General features: G+C 40.9%; 1 protein-coding gene across 4 annotated transcripts in view; it reads left to right on the top strand.

The window, feature by feature from the left end:
* Window positions 1-26,280, top strand: part of sema6bb (sema domain, transmembrane domain (TM), and cytoplasmic domain, (semaphorin) 6Bb) — a 567,817-nt gene that overhangs the window by 142,500 nt on the left and 399,037 nt on the right. For 3 of the 4 annotated variants that reach the window (XM_072244024.1, XM_072244022.1, XM_072244025.1), the window contains one exon: window positions 1,835-1,924. The gene's annotated coding sequence lies outside the window, so the exon portion shown is untranslated. Of the gene's footprint in view, window positions 1-1,605; window positions 1,717-1,834; window positions 1,925-26,280 lie in introns of those variants that run through there. The other variant, XM_072244023.1, reaches the window with a different exon arrangement.

Below are 26,280 nucleotides of genomic sequence, written 5' to 3' on the forward strand. Positions count from 1 at the left end.
GGAAAGGCTCAGGGATTAGTGTATCCTGATCAACATCTCCCACAGCAGGAGTGACAAGCAGATGGATCTCACACTGCTGGTTGACTCTACTTTCCTATGATTATGCTTTGATTATCCTTAACCTGCAACAGAGATGGAAATGAATCAGTGAATTTCATGCAATATGTTTGAATGATGTGCCTTTTGTGGTCGAGTGGTTTGGCAGTGTACATAGCAAGCAAGATGCCTGAGATTTGCAGCAGTGTCTGTGTAGGTGAGGTGATTCTGTGAATAATAGTTATGAAACTTAATCCGCCTTGTTGATGATGCGTGATGAACGTGTCGTGCGGTACCTGGGGCAAGAGATGTGGTTGCTGTGTTGTGAAATTTGAAGAGGAATGCACTGGCCTCCTATGTGGATCATTGAAGCTTTGAAGCATTGCATCAAGTCCTCAGTGCTTGATTCATGGCACCTGACTGTTGTGGCTATCTGGTCCACTGCCTTGGGCGGTGGGGGTGGGTTGCAAGTGTCTTCTGATACCTTACAAATGCATCATTTCTCTTCTTCCCTCAATCCTTTCCACAAAATCTCTCCGAGGCAAATCAGAAGCAACAACCCAATCATTAAACTCCTTCAGGTCAGACGGAACTCCAGATCAAAGCAACCACATTGTACCTTTTAAGGAGCAGGCTGGGTTTATGTAAAGCAAGCTGGCTTCAATTGGTGTGGGACACAAATGAGATTGGCAGTTAGAGATGGCTCTGTACGGTGTGGAGGCAGATGATAGTAGCTCACTTCCTGCATCAGACAACACGTGCAATGGTCACTCACACAAGCTATTGAATCTTGTTTTCTCGGTACTGCAATTTGATGCCCTGATTTTCCCCCTTATCTTAATCTGTGTCCCTACTCCTCCAGAAAAGATCTCAGTTTCATTTATTTGTGGGGTTAATCTTTTAAAGCTGAAACCATTCTGAAACTGAGAGACTGGTCTTGGTATCATTCTGATTATAGTAAACTAGGCCAAGGCTGAAACTATCCCTTCACAATCCCATCCCGCTATCCTAATTCTAGCAGGGAACATTCATCTTGGATTCAAATAGTCATACAGCTCAGAAAGAGGCCCTGTGGTCCACTATGTGCATGCTGACCATCAAGTACCAGAAATACACATCCCATTTACCAGCCCGTGGCCTTCTATGCCTGGTTGATTCAAATGTTCAGCCCAGCTAAGTGGTGTGAGAGTGTTTGCCTTCACCACACTCTCAGGTAATTTATTCCAATCTCAAAAAAACACTCTGGGTGAAAAGATCAGGAACAGGAGGCTTAGCTAACATTTGCTCAATATGAAGGCAGGTCACTGGGGGCAATTGTATCACCCCAGTGGTTTCTGCAAGTAAGATGAGCTGCCGTTGGGAATCAAACTTGGAGGCTTCTGAGTTCAGTAAGCCTGGAACTTCACTGTGAGGTCAGCCAACTTTCCAGGATTAGTTTTAGTAATGACTAATGTGACCGGAAATTAGTGATTAATGCTGGGCACATTACTGTGAGTAATCCTGGAATAAATAATATTGGAGTATTTAAGAAACAAACACATAGTTTCAGTTTCTTTCACCACAAGAAATACTGCAGAAAAGATTTACAGGGATGTTGCCCGGACTTGAAGGATTGAGTTCTAGGGAGAGAGATCGGACAGGCTAAGAATTTTTTCCTTTGACCATGGAGTGTTATTTTGAGTTGAATATTATTAATTAACTTTGACCTCATTTATGCTTTGCAGAAATTAATAAACTTGATAGCAGCATGACATTATAGAACAGTGATTAATTTTGATTACCCTTCTGTCTTCTCCAGGATGATGTCCAGCTCCACCTGAACGTACACTTCTCAGATCCCGTCAGTGTAATGAACTTCATCAGTCACCAGTTCGCCTCTTGAGATTAGGTAGGTCATCTTTAGAATTTTCTCTACAAAGAGCACTAACTTTCTGTACCTTCCTCACTACAGACTTTGGTAAATCAGACTACCACACTTCCTGCACCAGTGTTTTTAATGTCAATCCATACTGGACATACTTTGTCGTTAAAGCCTCCTGGGAGACAAAGCTATGTGTAGGGTGATTTGTGTTTTACATAGAAACATAGAAAATAGGTACAGGAGTAGGCCATTCGGCCCTTCGAGCCTGCACCACCATTTATTATGATCATGGCTGATCATCCAACTCAGTTTTGTAGTATTAACATAAATCTCAAACCCACCTATTTAAAGTCGATGTATCAGCTCTTGACCTGAAATTCTTTCCTGGACTTCAGACAGATTTGGTGGACTAACTTTGCTGAACTCAATTTTGTGTAGCTAATTTTTGAATTAAAAAAAAATGATATGTAATTTTCATCCAGGCAAAAGTCTTTAATTCAAGAGTCAGTGTTTTAAAGTGAGGTTATTTTTAGTATAAAAAAGCGTGATGAAAGGGCAGATTGCACAATAATGATTACCAATAAAAAGAGAAATAAGGTAGTTGAATTCCAATCCTTAGAAGCCAACAGCTCAGATTGCTTTCACAGTTCTTGATAGTCTTATTAGTCATCACCACGTGTATAGCCCCATTAAAATACCTGAATGATATTTTGTCTTACTGAATTTGCCTTGAATTTTTGGGGTTAAAGCAAGATCAATTAAAGCAAAACCTCAGTTTCAAAGTCCTAAACGTTGTTTACATGCTTGCCTGTGGCCTGATACTCCATACCTCTGTATCATCTTACAGCTCTTCAGTCCTTCACATACTTCCTCCATGCTGAACTATTGTGTTTCCCTAAATATGATCATTTCAGCATTAAATGACCATGACTTCAACTCCATTGTCCTCCCCATCATGCACAATTAAAACCCCCAAACTGGGCCATCAGTCTCAAAAGGTTTGCATGTGAAATTTTGTTTAATGATGCACTTTGGAGTAAAGACTTTGGCAAAAGTGACATGCAAGCATAGACTTGTATTGCAGCTGTTTAATTACATATTTATGTATCACTGATGCATGTCCAGTAGAAGGTAATTGTTTCATTGGAGTTGAAACAAAAAAGAGAAAAGTTATAACATATTTAGCACTTACTGTTTGAATGAGTTTTCCAAGCAAGAAGACTGCTCTCATTTCTTAATGTGCACTTTCTATCAAAAGTTTACTTACAGGATTTTTTTTTGTTTTGTTTTTAAAAGCATGTACTTGCTGATTCCATTCAAGCTTGGTGATTGATTTGGTGATGAAGGATAATTCAAAATATGCCTGTGTCAACTGATCAGAGTCACAAGCAAGATGCAAGCATCTGCCTCAGTAGACCATTGAATACATTTTATATAGATTCTTATAAATGGGAAAATGTCTTCTCTTCACCTTTTTTATACTCATCAATGTGTGAAATGTCATTAACTTTATTTTTATTGCTGCAGTATTGAAGTAAATCTGCTGAACTTGTAATTCAAAACAAAGCAGACCCAAGAAAGTGGCATCTGTCATGACCTTTTTGCAATACAACGTTTAAATCAAGAGAAAATGACAATGGAAAGAAAATGGAATTTAAAAATAGAAAATTTTAATATAACTTTAAAGCAAAGGAAGGGAAAATAATCTTCAGCTGGACATGGCTATCACTTTCTGACAAAATAACCCCACCAAACCATCTTTTCATTGTTAATCATGTCTTTCTTCAGAAATTCATTGGTCTGACAAAGGTATTGATGTTCCCCACTTCAGTGGGCTATCCTTCATATCTTCCTTCATATCAAATTTTCAGCCCATGTTACACATAAATTTCAAATTTTCATTCCTGAAATTTGAACCCCTCCCGGAAGTTACAAAAAATACCTTTGTCAGTGCTGTTAATAACTTTCATACCCTGAAATATTTCATCTATAGTGTATCTTCCATTTGTAATTAATTTATTTAAATGCCAATATCTCTGTCTGTAAACTACTAAACTCCTTCAGATCTGTGTTGTCTGAAGAAAGGTGGTGTCAAGACAGTTTTACCAAGATGCTATGTGGGGAAACAAAAAAACAAATGATTGTGGCCTTATGGGCCATGAGCCCTGGGTTTTTGTAAGTTGAGTTGGAAACTCCATTTATTTTGTTTTAAGTACTTTGTTATAGTTAGAAGAAGGATGTTAATGCTGAAGAATGCAACACTTTGTGTTCCTATCACTTCGTGTCAGTGTCAGCATCAGCCAGTGTCCGGGTTACTCGTAACTAACTCAGTTAGGTACAAGGTAAAACTCTCTTCATTTAGCCCGAGCAACATACTTCAGCTTGAACTTCAAGTGTTCACTGTGCCTTCTTTGAATTGTGACTGGTATTTTCTCCTTTATGCTGGAGAAGAACTATGACAACAGAGTTCGTGGTGGATGCATGCTGATGACAATGCCGGCTGCTATGTCACAAATGCCACTAGCCTCACATAACCATTTTGATAGGAAAATTCTGACTCCTTTTATGCAGGCGATTCTTCCATTTCACCTTCTCACTTCCAGTGTTACAGGAAAGTTCCTTTCTGATGAGCTGTCCTATCCCTCCGGGGCCAGGTTTTCACAAGACTCAATGATATTATACTGATTTAAGTGACGCTTCAAGCAAGTCTTCAATGAGTCTCTAATGTCTTCTGTTCTTGCCTTACTTCTCTCAAATACTGGTTCTTCATTAAAAGTTTTCAGTCTCATTTCATATTGGCTCCTTTGAAGTACGTATCAGAAAAAAAGATTTTTTTTTATTTTACTTTGAGCCATGTCCCAGAAATCAAAGGACAATGTCATACATGCTGTGTCATACAGATCTCCTTTGAACATCACAGCAGTTTTACAGCACTGAAACACCCCAAAGTGATTTTGCTGGGAAATTCTCAATCTGAATTTGACAGCAGGATCGTAAGAATTATTAGGGCAGATGATCAAATAGTTGGTCAAAAAGGTCAGTCATAAGAAGGGTCTCAAAGGGGAAAGTTGAGCTACACCAACAAATTAGTTTATGCAAGAACCTTCAAAGCATAGAAACTTGGCAGCTGAATGCATTATGCTCATTGTGGAGTCACTGCGTAAACAACCAGTGGTGGCAAGGCTTTCAGATGTCGAAGGCAAGAATTTGAAAATGACCATGGGAAGTTAAAATCTGAAGAGCTACTCAACCAATGGATCAACAAATCAGGGCCATGTGTGATGGGTGTACAAGGACTTTGTAGAGCTGGGGAACGAGCAGTGGTTTTGGATGAGTTGCTGTTTAAGCGGGAAGTCGGTAAGAAATGCATTGGGCTAGTTTTTCACTGTATCTAGGTACATGTGATAATACATCAATACCAATAATATGGTCTCATGTCAACACCACTGACTGATCCACCCCATTTCCTGAAGTCTTTAACTGGTTCCTCTGTTCTGCTGACATTGATGGGGAGGTTGTTGTCATGATATCATAGCTCTAGACTTTCTGTCTCCTTTCCATACTGTTTGAGATCTGGTACACTAAAGTGGTGTCATCTGCAAATTTCTAAATAGAGTTAGAGCAGAATTTGACCACACAGTCATATCGGTATGGGGATTATAGTAAGAAGCTGAGGACACAGCCATTTGGGACGCCAGTGCTGAAAATATCACAGAGAATTATATCTGAAGCTTGCCATGAAGTGACATGCAGTAACATAATTGAATCAACAAACAAGACTGGTGCAGGGTTTACATAGAAACATAGAAACATAGAAAATAGGTGCAGGAGTAGGCCATTCGGCCCTTCGAGCCTGCACCGCCATTTATTATGATCATGGCTGATCATCCAACTCAGAACCCCACCCCAGCCTTCCCTCCATACCCCCTGACCCCCGTAGCCACAAGGGCCATATCTAACTCCATCTTAAATATAGCTAATGAACTGGCCTCAACTGTTTCCTATGGCAGAGAATTCCACAGATTCACCACTCTCTGTGTGAAGAAGTTTTTCCTAATCTCGGTCCTAAAAGGCTTCCCCTTTATCCTCAAACTGTGACCCCTCGTTCTGGACTTCCCCAACATCGGGAACAATCTTCCTGCATCTAGCCTGTCCAATCCCTTTAGGATTTTATACGTTTCAATCAGATCCCCCCTCAATCTTCTAAATTCCAACGAGTACAAGCCCAGTTCATCCAGTCTTTCTTCATATGAAAGTCCTGCCATCCCAGGAATCAATCTGGTGAACCTTCTTTGTACTTTGTATGGCAAGGATGTCTTTCCTCAGATTAGGGGACCAAAACTGCACACAATACTCCAGGTGTGGTCTCACCAAGGCCTTGTACAACTGCAGTAGTACCTCCCTGCTCCTGTACTCGAATCCTCTCGCTATAAATGCCAGCATACCATTCGCCTTTTTCACCGCCTGCTGTACCTGCATGCCCACTTTCAATGACTGGTGTATAATGACACCCAGGTCTCGTTGCACCTCCCCTTTTCCTAATCGGCCACCATTCAGATAATAATCTGTTTTCCTATTTTTGCCACCAAAGTGGATAACTTCACATTTATCCACATTAAATTGCATCTGCCATGAATTTGCCCACTCACCCAACCTATCCAAGTCACTCTGCATCCTCTTAGCATCCTCCTCACAGCTAACACTGCCACCCAGCTTCGTGTCATCCGCAAACTTGGAGATGCTGCATTTAATTCCCTCATCTAAGTCATTAATATATATTGTAAACAACTGGGGTCCCAGCACTGAGCCTTGCGGTACCCCACTAGTCACCGCCTGCCATTCTGAAAAGGTCCCGTTTATTCCCACTCTTTGCTTCCTGTCTGCTAACCAATTCTCCATCCACATCAATACCTTACCCCCAATACCGTGTGCTTTAAGTTTGCACACTAATCTCCTGTGTGGGACCTTGTCAAAAGCCTCTTGAAAATCCAAATATACCACATCCACTGGTTCTCCCCTATCCACTCTACTAGTTACATCCTCAAAAAATTCTATGAGATTCGTCAGACATGATTTTTCTTTCACAAATCCATGCTGACTTTGTCCGATCATTTCACCGCTTTCCAAATGTGCTGTTATCACATCTTTGATAACTGACTCCAGCAGTTTCCCCACCACCGACGTTAGGCTAACCGGTCTATAATTCCCCGGTTTCTCTCTCCCTCCTTTTTTAAAAAGTGGGGTTACATTAGCCACCCTCCAATCCTCAGGAACTAGTCCAGAATCTAACGAGTTTTGAAAAATTATCACTAATGCATCCACTATTTCTTGGGCTACTTCCTTAAGCACTCTAGGATGCAGACCATCTAGCCCTGGGGATTTATCTGCCTTCAATCCCATCAATTTACCTAACACCACTTCCCTACTAACGTGTATTTTGCTCAGTTCCTCCATCTCACTGGACCCTCTGTCCCCTACTATTTCTGGAAGATTATTTATGTCCTCCTTAGTGAAGACAGAACCAAAGTAATTATTCAATTGGTCTGCCATGTCCTTGCTCCCCATAATCAATTCACCTGTTTCTGTCTGTAGGGGACCTACATTTGTCTTTACCAGTCTTTTCCTTTTTACATATCTATAGAAGCTTTTACAGTCAGTTTTTATGTTCCCTGCCAGTTTTCTCTCATAATCTTTTTTCCCCTTCCTAATTAAGCCCTTTGTCCTCCTCTGCTGAACTCTGAATTTCTCCCAGCCCTCAAGTGAGCCACTTTTTCTGGCTAATTTGTATGCTTCTTCTTTGGAATTGATACTATCCCTAATTTCTCTTGTCAGCCACGGGTGCACTACCTTCCTTGATTTATTCTTTTGCCAAACTGGGATGAACAATTGTTGTAGTTCATCCATGCAACCTTTAAATGCTTGCCACTGTTTCACCCTGAAATGTCGACAGTTCCTTTCTCCCCACAGATGCTGCCCAACTCTTTCGAGTTCCTCCAACAGCCTGCTGCTCCCAGTTCCAACATTTGCAGTTTCGTGTGTCAGCATGATTGAAACAGTCTGGTTCAGCCTCACAATGTTTCGGTGATGGGGTGATCAGTAGCTGGTGGATGAAGGTTATGGCAGGGACTGAAGACAAGGACTTCGATCTTCACAATGCCTACCTTGGGGTCATTTTCATGCATCTATTACTGGGAGTTAGACAAGCAATGTCATAACTTAATGCAAATAGTGGAGATGAGAGAACTGTTGGTAAGGCAGAACTAAGAATTTTATGATAACACATAGCAACCGTAAGTCATAGAATTCTAATGTGTCAAAAAGTGGCTGGTCAGAGGACAATGCATAATCCTTCTTCATCAAAATCTTTTGGAGAGAATGAACAAATATCATCTTGATTCTGGTTTACTGACATGTCTAGGGCCTTCCCTGACATTTGGACCTGTTTTCTTTCAGCTCATGCATGGAGCTGCTGACAGAGAATGGCAGGAATCCAAAATCTTTTGTTTTCCTCTGTCTTCATCTTCCCTGTTTTCACTGTCCATTTTGGAGGCAAATGCAGATATGAAAATGAATGCCATTTGTTTGGCTGAAAAACTAGCCAAGAAATGTGTCAAATCTGAGATTGATAGATTTGATTTGTAAACTGTTCTTGCATCAATATTTGGCATTTCACTGCAGCCAAACACAAAAAAAAACTGCCAGTCAGTGTGAGGAGATCGCAGTAACCCTCTCTCATCATCCCACTAAGCCCAAAGGGAAAACAACTGAACAACTGAACAATTCTTCATAATGCTAAGAATTTGCAATCTTATAGGATTATTTTGATATAAAGTCTCTGAGATGGTGTATGGGCACAGGGTTGGTTTTCAGTTTTGGCCTCAAAAATCATGACTGCCTTTATTTAATTGTGGTTCTTACTCAGCTGTGACATTGGTAATTATCATTCAGATAATTGGCCCATTACTGTGTTTCTGCCGATACAAAACACTAATTATTTCTCAATCACTTAGCTAGAGTGCAAAGCCACAATTCCTGTTAGTTCAACTCATTTCATTTCAATTGGAGCAGCTCTTTGCAATTGCATTAAAGCTGTATAGCCTGCCAAGGTCATGCATAAAGAATAGGCACTTTGGACAAGGCGGCAAGCAGCTGCCAGTACTTCTGAACAACGGCCAATTAAAAGGAAAGGAGGAAAGTGACAAAATGTCCTAGTTAAAGTAACAAGAACTGAAATATTAACCATTAAAATGGGCAGCAGAGTGGCATAGTTTTGAAGTCGCTGTCCTACAACTCCAGTGAGCCAGGTGTGATCCCAACCTCTGGTGCTGTCTGTGTGGAGTTTCCACATTTTCTCTGAGATACCTCCCACATTCCAACAATGGGTGGGCTGGTAATTAATTGGCTGCTGCAAATGGTCCCTAGTTTGTAAATGGAATCTGGAGCAGCTGATGGGTATGTAGGGATAATAAAATGTGGGATTAGTGCAGAGAATTTATAAGTGGCTGGAATCTGGGGCAACCCGCAAGGTGCTGGAGGAGCTCTGGGTAGGAAGTGTCTGTGGACGGAAATGGTTCGTCAAAGACGAGGAAATCTGCAGATGCTGGAAATTCAAGCAACACACATAAAAGTTGCTGGTGAACGCAGCAGGCCAGGCAGCATCTCTAGGAAGAGGAACAGTTGACGTTTTGGGTCGAGACCCTTTGTCAGGACTAACTGAAAGAAGAGTTAGTAAGAGATTTGAAAGTGGGAGGGGGAGATCCAAAATGATAGGAGAAGACAGGAGGGGGAGGAATGGAGCCAAGAACTGGACAGTTGGTTGGCAAAAGGGATATGAGAAGATCATGGGACAGGAGGCCTAGGGAGATAGAAAAGGGGGAGAGGGGAAAAACCAGAGGATGGGCAAGGGGTATAGTGAGAGAGAAAAAGAATGTGTATATAAATAAATAATGGATGGGGTACGAGGGGGAGGTGGGGCATTAGCGGAAGTTAGGGAAGTCAGTGTTCATGCTGTTAGGTTGGAGGCTACCCAGACGGAATAAAAGGTGCTGTTCCTCCAACCTGAGTGTGGCTTCATCTTTACAGTAGAGGAGGCTGTGGATAGACATATCAGAATGGGAAGTGGAATTAAAATGTGTGGCCACCGGGAGATCCTGCTTTCTCTGGCGGACAGAGCATAATTGTTCAGTGAAACAATCTCCCAGTCTGCGTCGGGTCTCGCCAATATATAGAAGGCCACATCGGGAGCACCAGACGCAGTATATCACCCCAGCTGACTCAGGTGAAGTGTCGCCTCACCCGGTAGGACTATCTGGGGCCCTGAATGTTGGTAAGGGAGGAAGTGTAAGGGCATGTGTAGCACTTGTTCCACTTGCAAGGATAAGTGCCAGGAGGGAGATTGGTGGGGAGGGATGGAGGGGGACGAATGGAAAAGGGAGTCGCGTAGGGAGCGATCCCTGCAAAAAGCGGGGGGGGGGGGGGGGAGGAAAAGATGTACTTAGTGGTGGGATCCCGTTGGAGGTGGCAGAAGTTACGGAGAATAGTATGTTGGACCCGGAGGCTGGTGGGGTGGTAGGTGAGGACAAGGGTTAGTCAAAGTTTTGGTTTGAGACCCTTCATCTTGAAGAAAGCATCTGAGCTGGACCAGATGAAGGGTTTCAACCCGAGTAGATGACTGTCCATTTCCTTCCATGGATATTGATTGACCCACTGAGATTCTTCAAGCATTCTGTATGTCGCTGTAGTATAAGTGGGTACTTGTTGGCAGCCACGATCCCATTGGGCTGATACCCAGCTATAACTCTAAAATCAAAGATTTGACCTACTTTGTCCTCAGTTTTCATTACAGTTTTCTTTTATGTTAAATGCCTTAAATGATGTGTACTAAGAAAGATCACAGTTTCAAGCCAAGTACACTAGAGAAATTTGGGAGTAAGTTTTACCGGCATTTCCCTGAAGAATTCGAATAAAAGACTCTCCAACATCTGCACGACACCTTATCACATTTTTCCAGAGAAGCCCCTAAGTGCCCGAGATGCAACAAATTACTGTGCACTGACTGTGTGATAAATGAATCATAAAGAGCTGGATTTTTTTATTTGGCTTCCTTATAATTAAGGTGATGAATTTGTCTGTGAAATGGCACCAAATATGTAATTAACCACACAATTAATAATTTTTAAAGAATAGCAATAATGAAAATAACAGGAATGTTGCTCTTATTTCTCCACAAAGACCAGAGGTTCGATCAGTTACCAATTCAAGGGTTCATGTCAGGAAGGCAAGTAGCTTAAAGATTCTTAATTGCTGCAATTTTTTGGTCATATAATGTGGCAATTAAGCAGATTTATATTGAAATCGTAGCTTGTGTTTGTTTTCAATCTTGCAAATAAGAGAAAGTTGTTAAATCTTTTTGATTGTATTTTCAAAGTGTTTGAAAATGATTCCTTTGATCATTAGAGTAGTTAAGACTTTCATATACATGCCTCCTTATGCAGCAGCTTTTCAATGTCAATGGCCAATATACAAAGTAAATTTATTATCAAATTGCATGTATGTTGCATGTAATACCGTGAAATTCATTTTCTTGTGGGCATTCACAGTAGATACAAAGAGATACAGTAGAATCAATAAAATAACTGCACACAAAGACACACAAACAATGTACAGAGATGACAAATTTTGCAAATACAAAATGAAAAACAAAATAGTAATAATAAATGAATAACCCTCTCTGCCTCTCATTTTTTGCACTGTCTTACTTTCCCTTTTCTATTTTCTATTTATGACTTAATTTAAATTTTTAATGTTTACTATCGATTTGTACTCCAGGGAGCGCGAAGCGCAGAATGAGAGATCGCTGTGATGATTGTACGCTCTAGTATCAATTGTTTGGCGACAATAAAGTATAATATTGAGTGCATGAGTTGTAGAGTCCTTGAAAGTGAGGCTATAGGTTGTGATGTCATTTCAACGCTGGGTGAGTAAACCTATTCCTGCTGGTTCAGGAGCCTGATGGTTGAAGGGTAATAACTGTTCCTGAATCTGGTGGTGTGGAACCTAGGTCTCCTGTGCCTCCTCCTCAGTGGCAGCAACAAGAAGGGAGCATGGTCTGGAAGGTGGAAGTCCTTGAAGATAGATGCTGCTTTCCTATCACAGTGCTCCTTATAGAGGTGCTGAGTCGTCAGGAAGGCTTTAGCTGTGATGGGTTGGGCTGTATCCATGACTTTTTCTCGGTTTCCCATTCAATGTTATAGCTGTTTCCATACCAGATTGTGATACAACTGGTTAGTTCACTCTCTGCTGTGGACTTACAGAAATTTGTCAAAATTTTAGATAACATGTAAAATCTTTGCAAGCCTGAGAGAAAGTAGAGGTGTTGCCATATCTTCTTTGTAATGGCACTTGCGCTCTGGACACAGGACAGATTCTCTGAAGCAAAAACGTCAATGAATTTAAATTTGCTGACCCTCTCCACCTCTGATCTCCTGATGAGGACTGGCTCATAGACCTCCAGTTTCCTCCTCCTATAGACAATAATCAACTCTTTGGTCTTACTGGCATTGAGTAAGAGGTTGTTGTTGTTGTGGCAGCGTTCAGCCAGATTTTCGGTCTCCCTCCTTTATGCTAGTTCACCACCAACAGCAGTTGTGTCATCAACAAACTTAAACATGGCATTCGAGCTGTGCTTAGCCTCACAGTCATTAGTATAGAGCAGGGGGCTAAGCACACAGTCTTGTGGTGCACCTGTGCCCTTGGTGATTGTGGAGGGGATGTTATTGACAATCCAAATGGACTGTGATCTGCAAGTGAGGAAATCAAGGATACGGTTGCATAAGGAGGAATTGAGACCTATGAAGCCTGGTACTCTGAGGTGCAGTACAGTGTCCTACTCTGGTAAACTGCTGTCCAACAGTTCAATGTAGCTTCCAGGCCAGGAAAGTTGCCCAGGGCCAGTGTCAAGCTAACCAAGCCAGGACACAAGGGGATCCAGACAATTGAGATGCAAAGGAAGAAATAACTGGCAAGATAACTACATTTGATTTAATTCATTTACTTTAAATATATCTAATTGGTGTGAATGTTTGTAATTTTCTTTAACTCTTTCAACAGAAGAGCAGCTGCTTGCACGGTTGGGAAGATCCTGAGCTCCCAGCAGAAGATTGAACCCCTAGCCCGTTCTAGAAACTGGTCCTAGAAAAGGCTGGTAACAATCTTAGCAAGTTCACTAGCTGCTCAAGACCTGGAGCCACTCCATTTTCAATCATATTAATTGTAGAACCATTAATCTGGACCGTGGATTTACTCCCCTGAACTATGGGCCCGGGATCCTCTCTTGACCCTGGTAGATTATTTGCCTCAACCTTGAGGATTACTTCCTTGTTCTTTTCTCCATGTACCCTTCCCCAGACCCTACCAGTTACTTCCTTGGACCAAGCACATTGCCCTCTTAAACTTGAGGGATAACTCTCCTAAACCCTTCCCTGGAACTAATGGATTACTCTCCCATACCTGGGAATTAAAATCTCCATCATCTACTATGTAACTTAATCTACTGTCTTATCCAACAGAAAGATCAGAACTCTCTTTATTATCCATGCATTTTGAACCTGCCCACTTTGAACCCCACTCAACAGAATTGCAAAGGTGCCACCAATACCAGTCTTCCCACAGACTCTTTCTGTCCTCCATTCTTCAACGTCAATTTTGATTGAGGTGATTTGATTATGCTGAGCATTACCACAAGACCCAACGTTTGCTCACTCAGCATGCTGAAGCTTACCTTTTCCATTCATCTTCAGTAGATTGCAGTGCGAAGCACCACTTTTCACTGTATTTTCCTCCAGTAATTCAAGGGCACAAATCCTCTTTCATTTACCTTCGGATGAAGCCAACTAACTTGCACCTTTCTGGTCGGTGGCTTGGTAAAACATTAAGAATTGAGCCACGACAAGCAATTTACACACCATTTAAAACACATGTATTTATTTGATTCTCTTTTCTTTACCCTCCACTAATTTGCACTTACTTAAATCTATCATAAAATAACCCCAAGAGTGAAGAGATTTCATTGCAATGCTTCGAGGAGTTTTCTTTTGTCACGGTTTTTTAAACATATGAGAGAGCCTGGGGTGCATAGCCAAAAATCAACCTATTATACATAACTTTGGACTTTTCTGATATGTTGTAATTGAGTTGAAAAGTATGGTTGCTAGAAATGTTTGCAAATCAAGAGAAAATAATAGTATTTATAACCAAAGTCACTAAAAACAAAAATAAGGGAGTAACTTAAATGTCAAAATGCTGTTTAAGGACAGTTTAGAATCTTTGTGCAGGAAGCAATTCTTATCCACAACATAAAAAGTGCCCTCATCTACAGGAGTCAATGGAAGTACCTGCTCTGAGTTCAGCTGTTCTGCATTCTTTACAAGAGAATTTCTTGCATTTGTTTAGAGTTTTCTTCTCTCTTGATAGCACTGACTGAAACTGAAATATTGTTCAGGAGAGTACCTGCGCTCTGTGAAAGGAGAGATTTTGTAGATTCATGATTGCAGAGAGCATTGTAAAGTTTCTGTTATTATTTAGATAAATCTAGGAGCCACTTCCCACTGCAGCAGAGCCTCACAACAGGAATGTGATAGGTAGTTGGAAGAGCTGGTGCTGAACCAGCTCGTTTTTAAGCTCTGTCACAGAATCTTCAGTATCCTCCTGAATTTCCATCCAGCAGTTTGATTTATATTTATCATTGCAATTTGCTTCTAAGTCCTGGAACCATCCAGCTTGCTGCATTGGAATTAAAACTGGAAGCAACTGAACCAATCAAAAGAGTGTGAATATTGGAAAATTAATCAACCCTGGACATCGACAGACCTGCCAGCAAAACCTCTACGTGCTACAGCAGAGGTTACTGGATGTCAGTGAACCATGGGAATCCACCTCTGCATTCCGAAAATCTTTAGTCTCCTCATTTCATATTTCCCCTTCATAATTTTCTTGGTCTCTCTGCAACGTGACAGTAAGGTGATTCTTTGCAAATGGACAGAATCTATCAATTCTGCCTAACCAATTCCTTGTAGAACACTAGTGTTACATTCCACAGTCCAAACTGTGCAGACTTAAAGCAAAATGCAATTTCCTGCAACATTTGCTTTATCATGCATGCCATTATCATCAAAGGTCTGCAATCTTCAAGGTATTGGAACTGGAAAAGGCTTGAACTCCCACTGTATTGTTCAAAGTTACATCCACCCAACAGAGCTTTCCCCTTAAGTAATGCAGGGGAAATGGTGGAGGTATTTAAATCTGTAATGTTGCAGATGCATTTAAATAAGCACATGAGCAGGCAGGGGATGGAGGGATATAGTCCATGTGGAGGGAGATAGGGTTGATTGAATTAGCATCATGGTCAGCATGTACATGTTGGGCAAAAGGTGTTATGCACACTGTGTTATGTTCTAAGCTCAATGCATTTCTAAAATGCTCATACTTATTTTCAAACTATTCCATGGCCTTGCCTTCTTCAAACCACTGTGGGATATTTAGTGCAGTGCAAAAGTCTGTAAAGCAATTATACTTGCAAAAATAATGAGGTGAAACATTTCTAAATATCAAAAAAGCTATGCAGTGTAGTAAATAGTAAAAAAAAAACTGAATCAAATCAATATTTGGTGTAACTACCCTTTGCCTTTAAACTTCAATTCTCTTAGGTGCACTGTCATGCAGTTTTATAAGAAAATCTAGTTTATCAACTTCTCTTCAAAAGAAATGTAAAAATTCAACTTTCAAAGCAAATTTATTATCGAAAGACAGATATGTCACCATATGCTACCATGAGATTCGTTTTCTTGCAGGCATCCACAGTAAGTACGAAGAAATGCAATAGGATCGATGAAAAACCAAACACAACAGAGATGGACAAACAACCAATGTCTAAAAGACAACAAACTGTTCAAATACAATAAATAATAATTAGATAAATAAGCAATAAATTATTGGGAACATGAGATGTAAAGTGCTTAAAAATGAGTCCATAAGTTGTGGAATCAGTTCAGTGTTGGGGTGAGTGAAGTTATCCATGCTTGTTCAAGAGCCTGACGGTTGAGGGGTAATAACTGTTCCTGAACCTGGTGGAGTGGGACTTGAGGCTCCTGTATGTCCTTCCTGATGGCAGGAGCAAGAAGAGAGCATGGCCTATATAGTGGGGTCTTTGATGATGGATTCTGCTTTCCCGCGACTGTGCTCCTGGCAAATGTGCTCAATGGTGGGAAGGGCTTTACCTGTGAGGGACTGGGTTGCATCCACTACTTCTTGTAGGTTTTTCCAATCAAGGGCATTGGTGTTCCCATACTACATCATGATGCGACCAGTTAGTATATTCTCCACCATGAATCCGTAGAGTTGTCAAAGTTTCAGGTGGTATGTTGAATCTGTGCAAACTTCAAAGAAAGTAGATATACTGCTGTGCCTTCTTTGTAGTGGCACTTGTGTGCTGGAACCAGGATGGATCCTCTGAAGAGATGATGATGAGGAATCTAAAGTTGTTGACACTCTTCACTTTGATCCCCTAACAAGAACTGGCTCAAGGAACTTTGGTTACCTCCTCCTGTAGTCATTAATCAGCTCTTTGGTTTTGCTGACATTGATTGAGACGTCTGTGAAGAACAAGAATTTCGGGATGTATTTTGCATACATTTCCCTGATATTAAATGGAACTATTGAGGTATCATTCAGCCAGACTTGCAATCTCCCTCCTTTCTGCTGATTCAGCCCACAGCACTGGTGCTGTCAGCAAACCTAAATATGGCATTTAGCTGTACTTAGCCTCACAGTCATAAAGTGAGTAGAGCAGAGGTCTAAACACACGGCCTTGTGGTGCACCTGTACTGATGGAGACTGTGAAGAAGATGTTATTAACAAGCTGAAGTAACTATGATCTGCAAGTAAAGAAATCGAGGATCCAGTTACACAAGAAGGTATCGAGGTCCAGGTCTTTCTTCCTGCTTGTCAGGTACAGGTGTGTATAACTGAACAAATCTCCAGCCTAATGGTCTCTCTGTACACATGCAAAAAAGCTGGAGGAACTTAGCAGGTCAGGCAGCATCACTGTAGGGAAATAAACAGTCAACATTTTGGCTCAGACCCTTCGTTGCCAAAATATCAACTGTTCACTTACCTCCAGCAATGCTGCCTGACCTGCTGAGTTCCTGTAGCATTTTGTGTGTGCTGCTCAAGATTTCGAGCATCTGCAGAATCTCTTGAGTCTCACCATAAGTCCATTTCTCCAACACAGGTTACATCCTCCTCAGCTTTGCAATTGCTGGCACATCTTTGCTTTGGGATGTCCAAGACCTTCATTTCAGTAAGTCCTTTAGAAGCAACGTTGATTTGCTTCCATTCCAGTTTTATGGACTTGAGCCAGCTAATGAGACCAAAGTGGGAACCTCAGAACCCTCTGCAGATGTAGTCCACAGTTTGCAGCAGCAGCTTAAATTCTGCTCGTAAAGAGCCTAGCATTGGCCAATTTAAAAAAATATTGCATAGGCAGGCCATCTCTGACTAGCAAATGGGTTTCCATTTTTGCAGATGTCTATAAGTCAATTTTGTACATAAGTTGGAAAATAAGCAAAAATCACTTGAATATAGTAACTGTACCTCTACAGTATTATAACAAATGGAATTAAGATCACATCTACTGAGAGGAACAATTATTTTTATAAAGCAGAGAGTGAGAAAACTAGTACTGCCATTTGTAGGAATGAATGTTTGTATGCATCTCATGCTTTTGAATTTAATAATATTATGGAAGTTCATTCTTGTGTATGGGTGTCTGTAAGTCATGGCCTGAGATAAATAAACCATCATATCTACCTGTCTTGCTGCTTCAGAGTTCTGTAAGCATGCATGCCATCTCTTTATCCTCGACATCTTAGTTTTCCTCCTGCCTATTGTGTGCAATGTTTGTCCTCGTGAAACATGTTGTCTCACACGTCTCCTTATTCTGCCAATTTAACCAGTTCCTCAGCAGCTTTTAGCTCCCTTCCTTCCAGCCAGCAGCACAACAGTTTTGGTAAATTTTGTAATTGCCTTTTTATCTGATATACCTCAGTGCAGTATGCTGCACACTCTGTGTCATTTATCATCCAGCACCTTATCATGGAGCAGGGGCACACATAACCTGTGATTCCAGAACAGCAGATGATAGCTCACAATGGGTGCTTCCCTTGGGAGAGAGTAAGCACCACGGGTGTGGCCAAGTACCTATATGATGTGTTACCGATAAACCTTTGCTTCTGAACAAGCCATTCCCACAAAATGGCTGAAAAAGAGACATTCAGAAGCATGCAATAATCAATTATAATGTATGTAATAAAGCTATTTAATGTGATCATAAGGATTTAAATAATTTCAACAAACTTAGAAAATGTTAAAATATTATAGCGAAAACAATAAATCTCAGAAAATCTAAGTACCTTTATACTTGCCTGTTTTCCTCTAAGAGCACACTTACTTGATTGGAAAAGAATGGCCTTGATCTTGCAGTAGGTCTGATCTGACATACGAGGACACGAGGATTGGAGCAAGAGTAGGCTGCCTGCACGCACATTTAATACCATTGCAACTGATCACTCAAGTACACGTGCCCCAGCATAGTTTCTAGAGGATAGCAGTAAGTTTATGTGCTACTGCTCGGCACCCTGTGGAGACAAAGATCTGAGTACAGCTGGAGAAACCTAGCTGCTTGTTTGGATCCTCAATATTTATGAAAGCCCAAATGCTGGATGAACTTCACATGAATTGCGTAGGAGGCTGATCCAGGATCAGAGGGGTGCAGAATTCCAACAAAGTCTGTATGTAATGATCAAGAGAAATACGCCATACCATGCGGTTAACAGGGAGTCCCGACTGACTTAACAAAAGAATCCCTCGCTGAGGCTAATGGCTTCACTGCCCTGGTGCAAACAATGCAGACAAGGATTAGACTTGGAACCTTCCTGCCCTTTCTTTATCAGTTTTATTATCCAATGCAAATGTTCACTAATTTTAGGGATAGGAGCTCAGATATCTGAAGGAAGAGAGTTCCTTTCTTGGCAACTTTTTTTTTAGTTAATCCATTCAGCATGATAAGACTTTGAACTTATAAACAACTCGTAACAATCTTTCCAGGGATCCTTATTTTGCATTGCTAATCAAATTTAGTTTGGATCTTGTGCTGGTCGTGTTTGTTTTGAGGACAATCAAATCTTACAGTCTTAGTGATTCTTCTCTGTCAATAAACTTCAACTCAAAGTCATTTCAGCAGAAGTCTTTTTCCGCACCCATATCTGTCAACTATTATCAGGCAAGATCTGAAAATGATTTTTTTCTCTCCAGGCGGTGTTTTATTGATATCAACACTGAGGAAGTCAAAGCTGTCAGAAACCACAGCAACCACAAAGTGTGAAAATCTACTTACAGTTAGATTTATTTCATTAACAGTGTATTTCTTGAGAAGTCTGTGTGAAATGGCAAACCCAATTATAGGTGAATAAAAGATGTTGAAAGTGCGAGGATGATGTGGAATAAAGGGTAAATCAACAATGGGTGTTCAATGGAGACAAGTTTGAGTCCCAGAGTTATAGTAAATTGGAAGCTAGAAAGCAAAATAGCAATGGAATATAGAACATTCTGCAAATAGGGTTCTGTCTGGAAAGACAAAAGGCAGAACGTACAAAAAGTACGGTTTTTGTGTAGTTAGAAGATTGATTTTGCATTTTCTTTTGAAGGAAGGGATGAAAAGATCAGAAGTTCAAAGGAGGGTGGTTCAGAAAGGGTATTCTTACTTTAGTTTAGCCTGTTTGCAGTTCCTTTACCTCCACTGTGTGGGTTCATGTCCTACTCAATGACATTGACCCGGGGATCTCAGCTAATATGTTGGTACAGCATTGAAAGAATCCTTTATTGTTATTTTTCAAGGTCATTTTTCACGTTAAAAAAGTGTTTACGCTCATTCCCAGAACAAAAGGAACAACACCTCAAAGTCATTCATAATATGCCATGTGTTTTGAGGCCTTTCGTGCCAATATAATGTTAGATCATTGCCTAGTTCCAGTTTAATGATCATTCCAATCAATTGCTTTCAATGCCTCGGGAGATTAATGTGCCTCCTCTGCAATATTGAATGCTGTAGTTCGTCATCCAATCTCAGCAAAGGTATTGTTAAAAATTCTGCAACTGGCCCTAATACCTCAGATCAGTAAGTCAGAGAGAAAAAAAATTAAAATTCCACCTGACCAACGCACAAATGCATCTAATGGAAAAAGTGTAAGCTCACCTGTGATGATTTCTCTGCTAGAAAGATTTATAGTGCTTTGCACTGTACCTCAATAATAATCTGCCGCCATTAATAACCTGGTGCGCTAGAGTAGCCACAATAGGAAAGGATGTGGTGATAGACTAGCCTTGTGAAAATTAGTATGAACTTTTGCAAGACTCTCCCATGGTGGTCCATGGAAACAAAGCAGAAATACAAGCATGACTGATCCTCTGTCACCAAAAGCTGCCCAGGTTAAGGGTCTCAACCTGAAACATCAATGGTCCTTTTCCCTCCATAGTTGCTGCCTGACCCACTGAGTTCTCCAAAATCTTGTACATTCCTTTACATTCCTGATTTCTTACAATACTCTTTTGATTTCTAGAAACTTATCTAACTGGTTCAGCACCTTGGCCTCTACAGGTGATCTCACAAATTCACCCCCCTCCAAACAAATAAATTTCCCCTCATCTTAATCATAAATGTTTTCCCTTGTATCCTATAGCTGTGACCCCTTACCCTTAACCCCTCTGTCACCCCCCATCACCCAACTTCAGTCAGAGGAAGCATCCAGGTTTAGATCTGTATTCCCTTTAAATAAATTTTACCCTGACAGTAACTGTTTATTGTTCCAGAATAGTACCTTCTGCCACAACAAGTCTACAGTGGATGCAATGTCTCTGGCTCTATGCTATAGAGGACCTAGACAACAGTAAAACATATGTCAAGCTGCTGTTTATCAATTATAACACACAGTTCAGTACCATCGTTCCCTCAGTATTAATCAACAAACTTCAAATGGATCCTTGACTTCCCCATTGGGAGACTATAGTCAGTGTGAATCAGTGACAACATCTCGTCCTCACTGACGCTCAATGCAGGCATAACTCGATGCATTTAGCCGACTGTTCTACTCGCTCTACACTCCATTCATGACTGTATGGCTGAGCACAGCTCTAACACCATCTATAAAATCACAAATGATACCACTGTTGCTGGTAAAATTTTAGATGGCAATGAGGAGGCATACAGGAGTGAGAGAGATTGAATGGTGGAAAGGGGTAAGAGCTTCAGGCTCCTAAGTGCCAACTTCTCGAAGGATCTATCCTGTGCCCAGTACATTGAAGCAGCCATGAAGAAGGCACGCCAGTGACTTGACTTCATTAGCATTCAAAGTTTGGTATGTCATCAAAGACTCTTGCGAGTTTCTATAGATGTATGTTGGAGAGATTGCCAATGCCACTGGATTGAACAAGGCTGCAGACACTTCTAGACTCGGCCAGCTCCATCGCAGGCCACCCCACCCCACTATCAGAAACATCTTCAAATAGCAGTATCTCGAGAAAGTGGCATCCATCATCATAGACACCCGCCATCTAGGTCATGCCCTCTTCTCATTGCTACCATCAGGAGAGAAATACAGGAGCCTGAAAACCCACACTCAGTGTTTCAGAATCAGGTTTTTCCTCTGTGCCATCAGATTTCTGAAAGACCCACAAACGCCACCTCATTGTTGTTTTTGTTTTAGTCTAGTCCAAGGTGGGATTCTAGTGGCTGGGAACTTAGGAGCAGGAAATTCACCTCTTGTCCTTTTAATAGTTGGCAGTTGCAGTGTGTCTCTATATGCAGAGTGAGATTTGTGGTGCTTCACTCTGTCAGGTAATAGATCTACCTCTCCCAGCTTTCAGGGTTCTGAACCCGTGTTGGGTGCCAGTACCTATGTGGAATTTTCTACAGAAAGGAGCTTTGCATTCAAAACAACCTTAAACTGTCTTAAACTTCATAGACTGGAGCAACTAAGATCTTTAAAGATCAGCAGATCCCCCTCTGAGTATATGTTTTATTGTATTTCATCACTTTCTGGCAAGTAGCATTTCTACCAAGTTTGGTTCATGTGTGTTAGGTAAGTGGTATCCTGAGTATAGAATCTAACCCATCAGGAAACTCAATTAGTAGCAGGTCTATGAAGAACCTTGAGGAAGGATCCGGCAGAGCTGAGCCTAAATATTGACAGATCATGTTTAAGTAATTTAATCTGCCATTGTTAGTGAAATAAATGGAAATTCCATTGTCACAACAGTTCAATCTTAATTGTTTTTTCAGTTAACTCGAGGTCTTCAGACTATCATAACCAATAGACTATCCCTTTAGAATAATATGAATAATGGAAACAGAAGTACTTAAGACTGTTGCCTAGAAACCCTGGTGCATGCTTTCAACTTGGAAAAAATATCATCTAGTACTCCTTACGGAAGTGGGGAATAGGGACTGAGTGACTGCAAGGCTGATTGGGCCTATGCTGTGGTATGAAAGTGGCAAAAGCAGGTCTGGTGGGGCTGTGATCACAGCCCTGTGGCCAGCCTGTCGGATGAGTTTAATGGCCAGAATCTGGCAGCTGAGCAGCTGGAGAGTTGGAACTGATCAGGAGACCTGCATTTTCATGGGAGTCAAATGAGGCTTTGGTAGGTTTACACATCAGAGGGCTTGGTGCTGGGGATGGAGATTGGGATGTGGTTGGGTTAATTGATCTTTGGCTGGTAGAGTGGCACATACTTGAATTCAAGTACAATCTACTAATGCTATGGGTGTCTGAGTTGCCAACATATTTGAAAGTGCACACTATCCTGAGATTGCCCAGCAATGGACAATCCAAGGTCTGCTAATTCTAGTTCCCTCCATAATCTAAGAGCAAAATTCACAAGAGCACTGTATGTCACCAATTGCCAAGTTGGATGTCTCAAGTGATGAAATCTAAAAATGAAATAATGAATAGTGTTTGTGGATGTGTAGAACAACTGAGAGTTAGAACAATCCCAATTAATTCCAGAATTGTAGAATTTCTTTAGCTGGTCTACTAGTAGTGGTTTACTGAGGTAGTGGCAGGGCTACAGAGAGTGAATCTGGATATTAGTCATGTTCCATTGAGATTTTGCAATCTTAATCAGTGTTCCCTGCTCTGTTTGTGTGCTTCCAGTCATGGTCTTGTTCAGGCTATACACCCTCCTGTTGCACCTGTGCTGGACGAAGTTCCATTCTAATGGTCAACTGATTCTTCTGAAGAAATCAGATACTGAGCTCAAACTACTTTTGAGATTTTGCACTTTTTTAAAAAAACCTGATTTTCATCCTTTGTTTTTAAGTGTGAAATTGTATTCTGACCTTTTGTTTTCATTTTGCTGCAAACAGGAGGCATCCGTAGGTAGATAGATAGTGAAGTGTGAGCAATTGATGCCTTTCCCCTCATTGAAGATGGTAATATAAGAATTTAAGGCCATCAGTGGATGTCTAACTTCCACATTCAGCCATCAAGTATCAGCATTAAACGCTCCCAAGTCAATAAACATGTTTAAGTATTTTAAATCTCCTTCTATTAATGTGTTATATTATTGACCCAGTAAGAATAACCCACACTCATTCTCCATGACACTCCTAACCTTTAATGTTGTAAGGTACACTGTGAACTCATTTCAGATTCTTCTAACCTTTTCTTGTAGTGGCAACAGTTTAAAACCAGCTGTGAATGATGGAAATGGCATCTCACTTATGCTGGGGAGTTTCAGAAACAAATTGTCAGTTTCCTATGGCTTTTCAAATAGTCTTAGAGGCAGTTCTTTTCGCAAAATTGTTGAAATTATAGCAATAACAGTTATACTTTTTTCTCTCCTTTTGATCCACCCTGGTCCTCTTGTGCACCTCTTCTTCCCCATACCTCTAACCCCCAGCTTCCTTTCCCGAGTTTCCTGTCCATCCCTCTGCCTATCACCTACTCAGACCACTATCTCTTCTCCTCCAGCATTCTCATCTTTAACACTCACTCATCTGGTTCTACTCGTCACCTTACTTTCTCAGCAGATTCAATAATCTGCAGACCATTGATGTCTTCAGGAAGCATTTCCCAGCCTTCTGTCTATCACCCCTCTCTCCCCACCTCGACTCACCGATCACTTGGCAGCCCCAGCCTCAGCCTGCGCTCTCACCTCTCTGTACAGGCTCTGTACCCTTTGCATTCTCAGTCCTGATGCAGCAGCTTCACCCTGAAATATTTCCCTCCGCAGATGCCGGACCAGCTGAATTCTCCAGCAGTCCTTTTCTTTTTTACAACAGTGACTTGCATTTGGCCTCCAAATATAATATGACTTGTTGGAGTGTACTTTGTAATATAACTGTGAAATTTGTAGTTATTTATTAACATTGAAAAAGTGTTGCCTTCTGGCGAATGTGCAAGCCTGAATTAATGAGGCTGCACTATGTGTACGTGTTTGGCACGGGCAGGGGCAGATGCAGTGAGAGAAGTGGAAGGTGAAAGGAAATAGATTGGGGTAAAAGGCCAGTCAAGAGATGCTGAGAAAGAAGAGGAGATGCAAAGGTCAGATTCGAGATAGCAAGGAGAAGTGAAACACTGCAATAGTGAATATGAATGCTGAGCTAATAAAATAAAATTTCACCACAATGCCGGTAACCAGTGATGCAAGAAATAGATTTTGTCTGATGGACTGCTCCCATGACAAGGTACCAAAATGTAAATGAAAAATCTATATATTTATTATTAAAATATACTTTCTTAGACAAATAAAGTTAGCAGACCATCTTAACTACAAAATTGATTCACTGTTTCATTCACCTTTATAAGAAAGTGATCAAAGTGTGGAGAGATTAAATCGTGTATGTGCAGCAAACAAATGAGCCCTTGAGAAAGCTGTGACTGGACGTCATTTAACTGAGTGGCAGAATATTTACGAGGAGCTCAGTACTATATAGGTGATTTGGCTGCTTTGTTTGAACAGAACTATATTATGGTGCAGATAAGAGGAAGGGAAGAAATATAAAAAAAGGGTCAGAAAACTGCAGTAAAGTAAGCTGAAACAAGAGAAAACTTGCCAATGCTGGAAATCCAAACAGTGCACACAAAATGCTGGAGGAGGTCTGCAGGCCAGGCAGCATCTATGGAAAAATGTACTCCTGGGTTGATCCTACCTTTCTGCAAGAATAATAAACCCTCACCAGTCAGGAATGTGCTGAAAGGAAAGAGACTGAGAAAGAAAGATTGAGCAAGAGGGGGCTTGATTAAAGCAACAAGGATGAAGGGTCTTGGCAGGTGGATTTGAAGAGGGTGTTTCCATACGTTGATGAATCTATATCTGCAGGTCACTGTTTAATAATAGAAGGTCAGAGTTTGGAACATAGGTAAGATGATATTTGTTCTCTCAGAGGGACCAAATCTTTGAAAAACTCTTCCTCAATGGGAAGTGGAATTGGAATTTTTGAATATCTTTTAAGGTAGAAATCAATAGATTCTTAGAAGCAAAGGGATGAAAGTTGCTGTGGATAGATGGGAATGCAAAGATGAGGTTACAGTCAGATCTGCCTTGATCTTGCTAAATTGCAGCAAGCTTGAGGGTTTGAGTAGCCTACTTCTGCTCCTCATCCATAGGAAAAGTGTAAGACAAGGACTATCAAGAACAGCCCAGCACAGGAACAGGTCCTTTGGTTTCTGATGCCAAATTAAACTGAATCTCTTCTGTCTGTCTAACAGTCTCTCAAACACCAATGTTGTATCAGCTTCCATCAACCCTATAGCAGCTTGTTCCAAGCATCAAAACTTTCAGTGGGGAAAAGAAATCTTGCCCTGTGCATCCTTCAATTTCCCCCTTCTAACCTTAAAACCATTACCTCTAATATTTGATATTTTCCCCATGGGGGAGAAAAAGTCTTGCTATTTACCCTGTCTATCCCACTAATTTTATTAACTTCTGTCAAGTACTCCCCTCATCCTGCAATGCTCCAGTGAAAACATTGCCAAGCTTGTCCCATCTCCCCTTATCGTACATACCCTCTAATGCGGGCAGCATTCTGGTGAAACTTTTTTCTGAAGCCTTTTCAAAGCCTCCACATTCCTCCTGTATCGAGGCGGACTAGAATTGCACAATAAGTTATCAAAAAGAGCATCTAAAGCAGGACTCAGTACACTTCACTCAAAATCTGTCTCATTATCTTCCATAGTTGAAAATCTCAGATCTGTGATTGGCTTGATTTTGACAAGTTTGGTGTGATTTTATTAGCAAACAGGTGAGATATGCTTTGAATTAAATGAAATTAA

This window comes from Mobula birostris, chromosome 26 (genome assembly GCF_030028105.1).
Source record: "Mobula birostris isolate sMobBir1 chromosome 26, sMobBir1.hap1, whole genome shotgun sequence".
Lineage (NCBI taxonomy): Eukaryota > Metazoa > Chordata > Chondrichthyes > Myliobatiformes > Myliobatidae > Mobula > Mobula birostris.